A 12,842-nucleotide genomic window follows, 5' to 3' on the forward strand; every position below is an offset into this window, starting at 1 on the left:
AAACAGCAGTCTGCACATGTCCAAGATAGCTGCCAACAGGAAGGCAAGGTAAGACCTTGACATCCGGAAACACTGGGCATCTGCCTATGTACATAAGCTCCATTCTTCCTCAGGTGAGCCGGTACATCATAATTCAAAAATTGCATCACTGTTTTGCAATAACTTTGCAGCTCTATATAATTTAGACTCTAACTTTTCACGTGCAGATATCGCACAGAAACGGGCAAACATTGAAGTTTATCTCTCCTCATCTGGTTTCCCCAACTTGCCCCTTGAGCAGAAAGTGGATTTGGAGACCCCCATATCACACACGGATCTGTTGGCTAAAGTGAAGTCTCTTCCTAAGGAGAAGAGCCCTGGCCCTGATGGCTGTATGAAGGCTTATTCCTTAAAAAAATTTACGCAGACACAGGTTCCCAGAGTTACCGCCTAATTTCATTATTGAACACAGATTTAAAGCTGTTCGCTAAAAACCTTGCCAATTGTCCAAATACATCCTCCCCGAGGTGGTCCAACCCGACCAGACAGGTTTTGTGGTGGGTGTAAAGGCCAGGGATAATTCCATCCGTACTTTAAAGCTAATTCATTGGTTCCGTACATGCGATCCTCAGCCTCCCTACTTGATCCTTTCCACAGATGCCGAGAAGGCATTTGATCGCATGGATTGGGAGTTCCTCAATGCGGTACTAGTGAAGCTAGGCTTAGGCCCCCATATGCTGCGTTGGATTTCTACATTGTATACATCACTGACTGCTCAGGTTAAAGTGAACAGTTGCCTGTCCTCGGTGTTCCCTATCCGGAATGGCACGAGGCAGGGTTGTCCACTCTCTCCCCTCTTGTTTGCGTTGGTCTTGGAAACTTTGCTCAGAAGGATACGAGCTAATCAGAACATTAGAGGGTCCTTGTGGGCTCTATGGAACATAATCTCTCTGCTTATGCGGATGATGTTCTTTTTAATGTGGTGGACCCCACTGTCTCATTGCCTAACCTGAGGAACTGGCGGCTTATAGCCGGGTTTTAAATTTTAGGATCAATTACACCAAATCTGAAATTTTACCCATTAATATATCTCTGACCCTGTACTCAGCTGTGAAAGGGGCTTTCCCTTTTACGTGGGCATCTCCTTCTATGCGATACCTAGGCATCCAGCTCACAGGGAGTCTTGACACTTGTCTCTTGCCAGAATTTGTCCCTCGATCTTCGATCGGTGTTGGAGGGGATGTGGACAGAGGGGAACGTTCCTCCACATATGGTGGGATTGCCCATTAGTTCAAACTTTTTGAGTAATGGTTTGTAAACATGTGATGGATGGCCTTGGGATAGACCTTCCCAACTCTCCGGAACATTTTCTCCTCCACATCCCCCACGTACCTATCCCCCACTATAAACATAGTGCTCTCCCCCACCTTTTAGTGCTGCCAAGCGTCTTATACCTATCCACTGTAAAAGCACACATATCCCGAGTGAGGGGGAATGACTCCGGAAGGTGGGTGAGAATATGGAAGCAGAAGATTGGCTCCCCACTTGCAGGGATACCTGAAAAAGAACTGACTCTACTTGGGCTCAATGGAAAAAACACTCATGAGGCTTGCCCCAGTTTCTTCTAGCTTAGATATAGCCCTACAAGCTTTGACAACTGTTGACAATCTCTCAGCTACCGAACCAAACTAGCTGTGAACAAGGTGTGAGCACTATGACCACAGCCTTACCAGGTGACACGAGCCTAATCACTAAGTGATCTAATATTGTTGGAGCTTTGTTTGTTCTCTGAACTGTACACCATAGCGGGAAAGTGTCCAGTTGTGTGGGCTCTCCCAGCTGGCGTAGGAGTTGCGTCTATTGGGACTGAATTCCTGTGACCGAGGAGAACTCCTTTATATCGTCAAGCTTGGAAATGGCTCTAAGCACTCACCTGAAATGCGAACGGCAACATTCCTTTTTCTTTTCCCTTTCTTCTTGCCCCCCCCCCTTTATTTTATTTTATTCCCCTCCTCTTCTCTTGTGTACTCCAACTGTTGTTAATTTGCAATTTTTCCATATTAAGCTGTTTCACAATTTCGTACTTACTAATTTACGTATTTTTTTTTACCCATTGCAAAATACCTCCACATGTTTTCATTGAGAAATAGACATGACAAAGGAGAAAGATGTATTTTAGAACTAAAACTAAAAGTATATTAAAAGAGAAAAACTAAAAAAGGAACAGCCAAGGCATGTCAAGCTAGAATAATTAAAAAGTAATATGTAGTGAGGAAGTGGCTGGCAGGATTGTGGAAAGTTTGTATATGTCACCTAGGTTTCTCAAATACACATGGTGAGGGGATACAGGGTTTAGTGGTGTCACTGGGTTTGGTGTCATCTGGTGCTGTTATACATGGTGTCAACCCCCTCGCCATGGACATGATACAGAGACTGCAGAGGAGAGGATACAAGCAAGAGATGGTTGTCAGAGACTCAGGAGAAGGTCAGAGATTGTGGCCATAGCCATACTCACGGTGGAGTGGGAGTCTCCAGCAGTCATGGATGACAGGTGCAGGGGTCCGGTCTCTGGGACCCCTTGTGGCTGTGCTCACAGTGTTGTGTTGGGAGACTCCAGCAGCCATAGATGGTACAGGGGTCCAGTCTCCAGGACTCCATGTCCATGCTGCCCACAGTGGCATGGTGGTGGGATGGCGGGCTGAGATCCAGTCTCTGAGTCAGGACTTAGGAGGCGTGCCTACTGCCATGCTGCTGTGCTGCTATTTATTCAAATATGGCGCTAGGCAGCGCTATGACCTCACTGACTCACTGTGCATCCGCCCGCCCAGCTGAAAATAGCCGAGTATTTCTGAGACCAGTCGTCTTTGGAAAGGCGCATGCACCATTCCAAAGTCATCCCACAGCCATATTTTTTATGGATGGTTGGCAACCCTGGTGTCACCCCTCCAGCAGGTGTCACCCAGGTGTAGTCTGTACCCCCATAGTGATGCCACTGCCAGGGTTTATGGCTGGTGTGGACTGCTGATGGTGTAGAATGTATGGTGATACCTTGTAGAACGATGGGTGGGATAAAGTCTCCAATTCCAGGTCACATAAACAATTAAGTACTGTCCATGATACTTTTTGTATTTGGACTAACATCCAAATCCATTTCAGGACAAGCTTTCGGTGTATGCCCCCTTCTTCAAGGTACTGCTTAGACCTTGAAGAAGGGGCGCAACCTGAAAGCTTATCCTTAAAATTTGGATGTTAGTGCAAATCAAAAAAGTATAATGGACAGTGCTAAATTGTTCTTGTTGAAAGTGCACCAGTAAGGCTACAATCACCTCAAGCAATCCCAGGTCCACATCTTACCTGGTAGCCAGACCAGCCTCAATCATTCACAGTATATATGTCAGCTGACTAATGCTCTCCGTCTCTGCTGTGGGAACCTGTTTCTGCGTGAAGAGGCTGAATGCTGATAGAAACGCTGAAAAAAGTACTGCCTGTATGTTTTGGGGAGCCCATTAGAGGGCACCCTGTTATTCAGGAACTGACCTGGATTTAATTAATGGCTCAGATGATCAGATATATTTATTTTAGAGGTGCGCCTCTAAAATGGAAAATTGGTGCCGAAAACGAAAATGCAGGATGCACCTGGCCGAAAACCGAAACCGTAAATGACTGTTTTTAAAAAATACGGTATATATATTTTTAAATATATGTGTATTGTATTTGACTTTTTAAATAATATAACCAATTTAGGTGAATATGAATTTATTGTCGGCCATTATTGGTACCTTTAGCGCAAAAAAAGCTCAAGAAAAATGTATCTCTTTAAATTCTTTATACAGTGGGGAAAATAATTACTTGATCCCCTGCAGATTTTGCCCACTTACAAAGAAATGAAGGGTCTATAATTTTTATCATAGGTGTATTTTAAATAATAGAGACAGAATATCCACCAAAAATCCAGAAAAAAACACGATACAAATGTTATCAATTGAGTTGCAGTTCAGTGATTAACCACTTGCCTACAGTGCACTTTCACCCCCTTCCTGCCCAGACCGATTTTCAGCTTTCAGCGCTCTCACACTTTGACTGAGAATTACTCAGTCATGCAACACTGTACCCATACAAAAATTGTGTCCTTTTTTTCACACAAATAGAGCTTTCTTTTGATGGTATTTGATCAATACTGGGTTTTTTATTTTTTGTGCTATAAATAAAAAAAGACTGAAAATATCGTGAAAAAACAAATTTTTCTTTGTTTCTGTCATAAAATTTTGCAAATTAGTCATTTTTCTTCACAAATTTTGGCCAAAATTTATACTGCTACTTATCTTTGGTAAAAATAACCTAAGTAAGTGTACATTATTTGGTCTTTGTGAAAGTTATAGAGTCCACAAGCTATGGTGCGAATCATTGAAAATTGATCACACTTGCTCACACCTGATGTACTGAAGGCCTATCTCATTTCTTGAGACACTAAAAAGTCAGAAAAGTACAAATACCCCCAAATGACCCCTTTTTGGAAAGTAGACATTCCAAGGTATTTAATAAGGGGCATGGAGAGTTTTTTGAAGTTGTCATTTTTTCCCACAACTCTTTGCAAAATGAAGATTTTTTTTTTTTTTTTTTTTTTTTTACAAATTGCCATATTAACAGGTTATTTCTCTCACACAGCACATGTATACTTGCAACTACACCCCAAAACACATTCTACTACTCCTCCTGAGTATGGCGATACCACATGTGTGAGACTTTTTCACAGCCTGGCCACATACAGAGGCCTAACATTCAAGTAGCCCCGTCCGGCATTCTAGGAGCACAAATTACACATATAATTTCCTGACAACCTATCGCACTTTTGAAGGCCCTGGAGCACCAGGACAATGGAAACCCCCATAAAATGACCCCATTTTGGAAAGCAAACAGCCCAACGTATAATTTTTGAGGCATAATGAGTCTTTTGAATATGTCATTTTTTTCCACAAGTTTTTGGAAAATGTGGAAAGAAAATGAAAACACATTTTTTTTTACACAAAGCTGTCCATTTATGCAATATTTCTAACACATAGCATGTACATAGCAAAAATTGCACCCCAAAATACATTCTGCTATTCCTCCTGAGTATGGCAATACCACATGTGTAACACTTTTTCACAGCCTGGCCACACACATAGGCCTAACATCCAAGTAGCGCTTTACACAAAGTTGTCCATTTATCCACTTTAAGACTGGGCCTATTTTTTGACACTTGGTGTTTACAAGCTAAAATCATTTTTTTTGCTAGAAAATTACTTGGAACCCCCAAACATTATATATTTTTTTTTAGCAGAGACCCTAGAGAATAAAATGGAGATCGTTGCAATATTTTTTATCACACCATATTTGCGCAGCAGTCTTCCAGATGCGATTTTTTTGAAAAAAATTCACTTTTTTGAACTAAAAAATAAGAAAACAGTAAATTTAGCACAATTTTTTTCCATAATGTGAAAGATAACATGTCATGCTTCAAAATTGCGCATGCTCACAGAATGGCGCCAAACATTGGTACTTAAAAATCCCCATAGGCAACATTTTAAAAATTTCTGCAGGTTACTAGCTTAGAGTTACAGAGGAGGTCTAGGGCTCAAATTATTGCTCTCGCTCTAACGATCGCGGCGATACCTCACATGTATGGTTTGAACATCGTTTACATATGTGGGCGGGAATTGCGTATGCGTTTGCTTCTGCGCGCGAGCTAACGGGGACAGGGCGCTTTAATTTTTTATTTTTTTTTTTTTTCCTATTTATTTTATTTATTATTTTTTTATTTTTACACAGTTTAAAAAAAAAAAATGTTTTGATCATTTTTATTCCTATTACAAGGAATGTAAACATCCCTTGTAATAGAAATAGGCATGACAGGTCCTCTTTATTGTGAGATCTGGGGTCAAAAAGACCTCACACCTCACAACTACACTAAAAAAGAAAGAAAAAAAAAAAATTGTTGAAAGAGGAAAAAAAAAAAAAGAAAAAAAAAAAGCGGCCCTTTAAACCGGTTGCTAGGCAACGTCTTTTGACGTAGCTCCGGTCCTCCAAGACCATAGAGTTGAGTGAGGGCCATCTTGCCCTCACTCGACTTCCTGTCTCTGAGGATCCGGGACCGGATAGTTTTCCCCGCTGCCGGCGGGTCCGGTAAGCTGGGAAAACGTCTGGGACGCGGCAGGAGGGGGGGGGGCACCTCTTCCCCTGCACCGTAAGGGTAATTCCGCGGCGAATCCGCCACTGGGACCACCCTTATCTGAAAGCCGACCGCCCGCCGTTTCAAAAAATACCGGGGTTATGGGGGCTATCTGCTGCCATAACCCCAGTATTTAGCTTTTAATGGCCGACGCATATAGTCGTTAGGCGGTCAGTAAGTGATTGCATGCATATGGCAAACAGGTGACGATGACTGATGGGGTGACAGGTGACGATGACTGATGGGGTGACAGGTGACAATGACTGATGGGGTGACAGGTGACAATGACTGATGGGGTGACAGGTGACGATGACTGATGGGGTGACAGGTGAAGATGACTGATGAGGTGACAGGTGACGATGATTGATGAGGTGACAAGTGACGATGATTGATGGGGTGACAGATGACAATCACTGACGGGGTGACATGTGACGATGATTGATGGGGTGACAAGTGACGATCACTGATGGGGTGTCAAGTGACGATGATTGATAGGGTGACAGATGACGGTGACTGATGGGGTGACAGGTGACGATGACTGATGGGGTGACAGGTGACGGTGATTGATGGGGTGACAGGTGACGGGCGATGGTCACTGATGGGTGACAGGTGACGGGCGATGGTGCACGGCGGTACTGATGGCAGTCTCTGGTGACCGGTGAACTTTAGGCTATGTTCACATGTGAGCGTAGCGATCACGGGCAGAATCACTGCGGTTCTGCCCGCGATCCAGAAATCATTGCAAATTGCGGGATACCTGTGCGTTGCCCGTGATTTGCAATAGCACCCCAAACGCTGTGCGATGTTTCTGCGATTTCCGCCTGCCGAATTGAGGTAACATCACGCAAACAACGCATGACGCCCCAAAGAAGCTCTTGTACCTTTTTTGGGCGTCATGCGTTGTTTGCGCGATGTTACCGCGATTCGGCAGGCGGAAATGGTGGCAACATCGCACAGCGTTTGGGGTGCTATTGCAAAAAACGGGCAACGCACAGGCGTCCCGCAATTTGCAATGATTTCCGGATTGCGGGCAGAATCGCGGTGATTCTGCCTGCGATCGCTGCGCTCACATGTGAACGTTATGGGTGTCAATTTCTGGGCACTGATGAGGTGACTGTTGGGTGACAGTGACATTGGGGGGGGCTGAGGACTGTGTGGGGGGACCTTTATTAGTGTGATTTTACTTTTACATGTGTACAGAGCAGTAACTCAATGTTTCTAGTTCTTCTCCCCTCATACTGGAAACTGTATGAGGAGAGAAGAACTAGTAACACTGAGTTACTGCTCTTTGTTTACATTTTCTGATCGGCTGTGAATGGATTCACAGCCGATCACATAGTAAACAGTCACTATCAGTGACTGTTTACTATTGCCGGTGACAGCTGTGTTCCTACGGAACACAGTGACACCGACATGACCGCGCTGCGCGCTCCCGATCGCGCATGCGCGGTCATCTCCCGGCCGCCTCCATTGTGATCGGCTGTGTCATTGGAACACAGCCGATCACGTGGGAAACAGCCACGCCCAGTGGCTGTTTCCCCCCTGCCGGTGACGGGGGGTGTCCCGGGGACACCCCGACACCGGCAGTGCACGGCGGCGCGCCCGCGATCGCGCGCCTGCCGTGCATTTCCTGGGTCACGTCATATGACGTCCGCCCAGGATAATAGCCGCACCGTCCCGCCGTCATATGACGGCGGGCGGGCGGTAAGTGGTTAAAATAAGTATTTGTGCCCAAGCAAAACATGACTTGGTGAAGAACCCCTTGTGGCCAAGCACAGGGGTAAGACATTTCTTGTAGTTGGTTACCAGATTTTCACACATCTCTGGAGAGATTTTGGTCCACTCTTCTTTACAAATCTTCTCTAGATCCTTAAGGTTTCTTGACTGTCACTTGGCAACTCGAAGTTTCAGCTCCATCCATACGTTTTCTATAGGATGAAGGTCTGGAGACTGGGTAGGTTACTCCATGAATTTAAGGTACTTCTTCTTGAGCCACTCCTTTGTGGCCTTGGCGGTATGCTTTGGGTCATTGTCATGCTGGAAGACCCATCCACGCCCCATCTTCAGTGTTCTGGCTGGGGGAAGAAAGTTATTATCCAAGATTTTACAATACATGGCCCCATACATTGGTTGTTCAATGCAGCAAAGTCGGCTTGTACCTTTAGCAGAGAAACAGCCCCACCGCATAATGTTTCCACCTCTGTGCTTGAGTGTAGGGATGGTGTTCTTAGGGCAGTGGCGTACCTAGAGCATTTGGCACCCGGGGCGGATCCTATATCTGGCACCCCCCCCCCCCCCCAACTTTAAAATGTAAAAACACCCACAGAAATTTGTAATGTTTTCAAGAATATTTATTGCACAAATTTCACAGCCCCCCATCACAGTGCCCCTTGCCGTCTGCCCCCTCCCCCGTCTCTCTAATCGCAGTTCCTCCTTTTGCACTCTCTGCCTTCCCTGCACAGTCCTACCTTCAGCATAAATAGATAGAGACTGCAGACATGGTACAGGAGATGGTCAGAGACTGAGGACATGATACAGGAGATGGTCAGAGACTAAAGACATGATACAAGAGATGGTCAGAGATTGCAGACATGATACAAGAGATGATCAGAGACTGCAGACATGATACAAGAGATGGTCAGAGACTACAGACATGATACAAGAGATGATCAGAGACTGCAGACATGATACAGGAGATGGTCAGAGACTACAGACATGATACAAGAGATGGTCAGAGACTGCAGACATGATACAAGAGATGATCAGAGACTGCGGACATGATACAAGAGATGGTCAGAGACTGCAGACATGATACAAGAGATGGTCAGAGACTGCAGACATGATACAGGAGATGGTCAGAGACTGAGGACATGATACAGGAGATGGTCAGAGACTGCGGACATGATACAAGAGATGGTCAGAGACTGCAGACATGATACAGGAGATGCTCAGAGACTGCAGACATGATACAGGAAATGGTCAGAGACTGCAGTCATGATACAGGAGATGGTCAGAGACTGCAGACATGATACAGGAGATGGTCAGAGACTGAGGACATGATACAGAAGATGGTCAAAGACTGCAGACGTGATACAGGAGATGGTCAGAAACTGAGGACATGATACAAGAGATGGTCAGAGACTGCAGACATGATACAGGAGATGGTCAGAGACTGCAGACATGATACAAGAGATGGTCAGAGACTGCAGACATGATACAGGAGATGGTCAGAGACTGAGGACATGATACAGAAGATGCTCAGAGACTGCAGACATGATACAGGAGATGGTCAGAGACTGCAGACATAATACAAGAGATGGTCAGAGACTGCAGACATGATACAGGAGATGGTCAGAGACTGAGGACATGATACAGGAGATGGTCAGAGACTGAGGACATGATACAGGAGATGGTCAGAGACTGAGGACATGATACAGGAGATGGTCAGAGACTGAGGACATGATACAGGAGATGCTCAGAGACTGCAGACATGACACAGTAGATGGTCAGACTGCAGACATGATACAGGAGATGCTCAGAGACTGAGGACATGATAGAAGATAGAAGAGCACTAGGGGGGCCAGAGAGCACAGGCGAAGCAGAGAGCACTGGAGGAGCTGAAGGGCACGGTGGGGGGGGGGGAGGGGCTGGAGAGAATTAAGAGGGGGTTTGGAAAGCATTGCAGGGTTGGTTGGAAGGCGCAGGGGGTGGAGAGCACGGGGGGGGGACAGGGAGCACTTGGGGGTGGGCAGGGAAAACCAGGGAGGTGGAGAGCACTGGGGGGACAGGGAGCACTTGGGGGGTGGGCAGGGAAGACCAGGGGGGTGGAGAGCATGGGGGGGGACAGGTAGCACTTGGGGGAGGGGCAGGGAAGACCAGGGGGGTGGAGAGCACTGGGGGGGGACAGGTAGCACTTGGGGGGTGGGCAGGGAAGACCAGGGGGGTGGAGAGCACTGGGGGGGGACAGGTAGCACTTGGGGGGTGGGCAGGGAAAACCAGGGGGTGGAGAGCATTGGGGGGGGGGTGACAGGTAGCACTTGGGGGGTGGGCAGGGAAAACCAGGGGGTGAAGAGCATTGGGGGGGGGGACAGGTAGCACTTGGGGGGTGGGCAGGGAAAACCAGGGGGTGGAGAGCATTGGGGGGGGACAGGTAGCACTTGGGGGGTGGGCAGGGAAAACCAGGGGGTGGAGAGCATGGGGGGGGGGGACAGGTAGCACTTGGGGGGTGGGCAGGGAAAACCAGGGGGTGGAGAGCATTGGGGGGGGGACAGGTAACACTTGGGGGGTGGGCAGGGAAAACCAGGGGGTGGAGAGCATTGGGGGGGGACAGGTAGCACTTGGGGGGTGGGCAGGGAAAACCAGGGGGTGGAGAGCATTGGGGGGGGGGACAGGTAGCACTTGAGGGGTGGGCAGGGAAAACCAGGCAGGTGGACAGCACTGGGGGGGGGGACAGGTAGCACTTGGGGGGCGGTCAGAGAAAACCAGGGGGGTGGAGAGCACTGAAGGGGACAGGGAGCTAGGGAAAGATGAATTCCTCATATGCAGCTGCCCCATCCCCCTCCTATCCAGCACACACACTTCGGAACTCACCTTCTTCCTGCCGAGGCTGAGGCTCCGCCCCTTCTTCACACCGAGGCCCCGCCCCCTTCTCCCACCGCGGCTCCGCCCCTTTTTCCCGCCGCCGTTCCGCCCCCCCCCCCCCGCAGCGCTGACTGAAGGAGCTGCCTTCACAGCGATACGAAACACGCCGGGCAGGACACAACACCGACTGACACCCCCCAGTGCGTGGCACCCGGGGCGGGCCACCCCCCCGCCCCCCCTCTTGGTACGCCACTGTCTTAGGGTCAACATTTTCCTTCCTCCAAACACGGCAAGTCAAGTTAATGGCAAAAAGCTCCATTTTGGTCTCTGAAATTTGTCAATGAACATCTAAATGATTCAGAGAAGGATTGGAAGAAAGTGCTGTGGGTCAGATGAAACCAAAATTGAGCTCTTTGGCATTAACTTGACTAGAGTAGAGTTTTTTTTCACTGAACTGCAACTCAATTTATAACATTTGTATCATGTGTTTTTTCTGGATTTTTGGTTGATATTCTGTCTCTATCATTTAAAATAAACCTATGATAAAAAATATAGACCCTTCATTTCGTTGTAAGTGGGCAAACTTACTAAATCTGCAGGGGATCAAATATTTTTTCCCCCCACTGTATGTCTTCACACTGGTCCGTTGTGCTTCTGTTGTGGTGTGAAAAAAAAAACAGTTTGCTGCAAAAACGCTCCTTCCCGTTGAAATGCATTGCAAACGCAACAAGAACGCACCAATAACACACCTATGTTAAATTTTGGATGCGTTTTTTGAGTCACATGACCTATGAAAAACAAACCATAAGCACAGCAAAATCGCAGCAAAATCATGTGCGTTTTCAGTGCCACTATTGGCACCTTTTTCGTTTATCGGCAAAATGATGATTACACTATTTTCGGCTGATATGTTTCGGCCACCGAAATTTCGGTGCATCTCTAATTTATTTTTTATTTTGTGTGCTTTATGCAATGGACTTATTGTACAAAGCCCTCCTGCATTGACACTGTGTTTGCTGCCTTGCTGAATAAAAGTGCATGACAAACTAGCCTGGGCTGTTCCCAGGTGTCCCTTTTGTTCACTGTTGTATTCTTTGTGTTTTTGAAGCATTGCAATAATTCTAATGAGGGCTCCAGAAGTCACATACAACTCCAGGGCAATTTCAGAATCCCACAGCCTTTTCAGTGGAAAAAGTTATTTGTGAATTTCGCACCACTCAAGGTAATAAATGCAGCTTTTTTCTATTATGCTATTTGTAGGCTACGGTATCAAATAAAGTGTATGTAAACCCTAATAATGAAGCTCTCCTATTGCTCCCATTTGGTCTGTCAATATACAATTGGAAGTGTTTTTTTTCTACTTTGTAACTGCAAAAAATACCTGTTTATTTTGTTATAAATCTTGTGGGCTGATAACCTCTATGCTCTTTGCCTGAGCCCTGGAAGGAATTTTGGAGATGAGAAGAGGGTAGGGAGATAAGGGGAAGCCTGTGTTTTTGTAATCCATCAGACAATAGGTAGCCTAGGCTGACAGCACATGCTTTGGAATCCAGAGCCAACAATTCACTGTGTCTTCATGTCAAAGAGTTAAGGTGGATACATACAGCACACACAATTTTTATTTTTGTTTTGCTCAATTTAGCAGGTTGAACCAAAAAAAAACCTGACAGATCCCCACATTGACACAAGCGATGGTGATGCAGGGATAGACTAATCACTGGGTGCAAGCGCTGATCAAATGTTGCTTTTCCAGCATGACTATTTGACAGAAGCCGGTCCTTAAGTGGGGTACACACTAGTAGAAAATCTGCCGAAAATTCCCGTCCGAGGACGGGAATTCCAACTTTCAGCAGCCGATGCCGACATTTTCAACGAAAAAAAATGGAGGGACAAACACCAAAATTTTTATCGTCTGTCCCCAGACGACCAATTTTCGTTTAATATGTATGCAGTACGTCCGTGAAATGCTTTTTTTTCTGGTTCTGGACATGCTACAGTGATGAAACTTCACAGGGACACTTTTTAGACCCCCCAGACACTAAATCTAAAAAAGACATGCCTGCCTCCAGAGACG

Source organism: Pelophylax lessonae, assembly GCF_965119305.1.
Source record: "Pelophylax lessonae genome assembly, chromosome: 11".
NCBI lineage: Eukaryota > Metazoa > Chordata > Amphibia > Anura > Ranidae > Pelophylax > Pelophylax lessonae.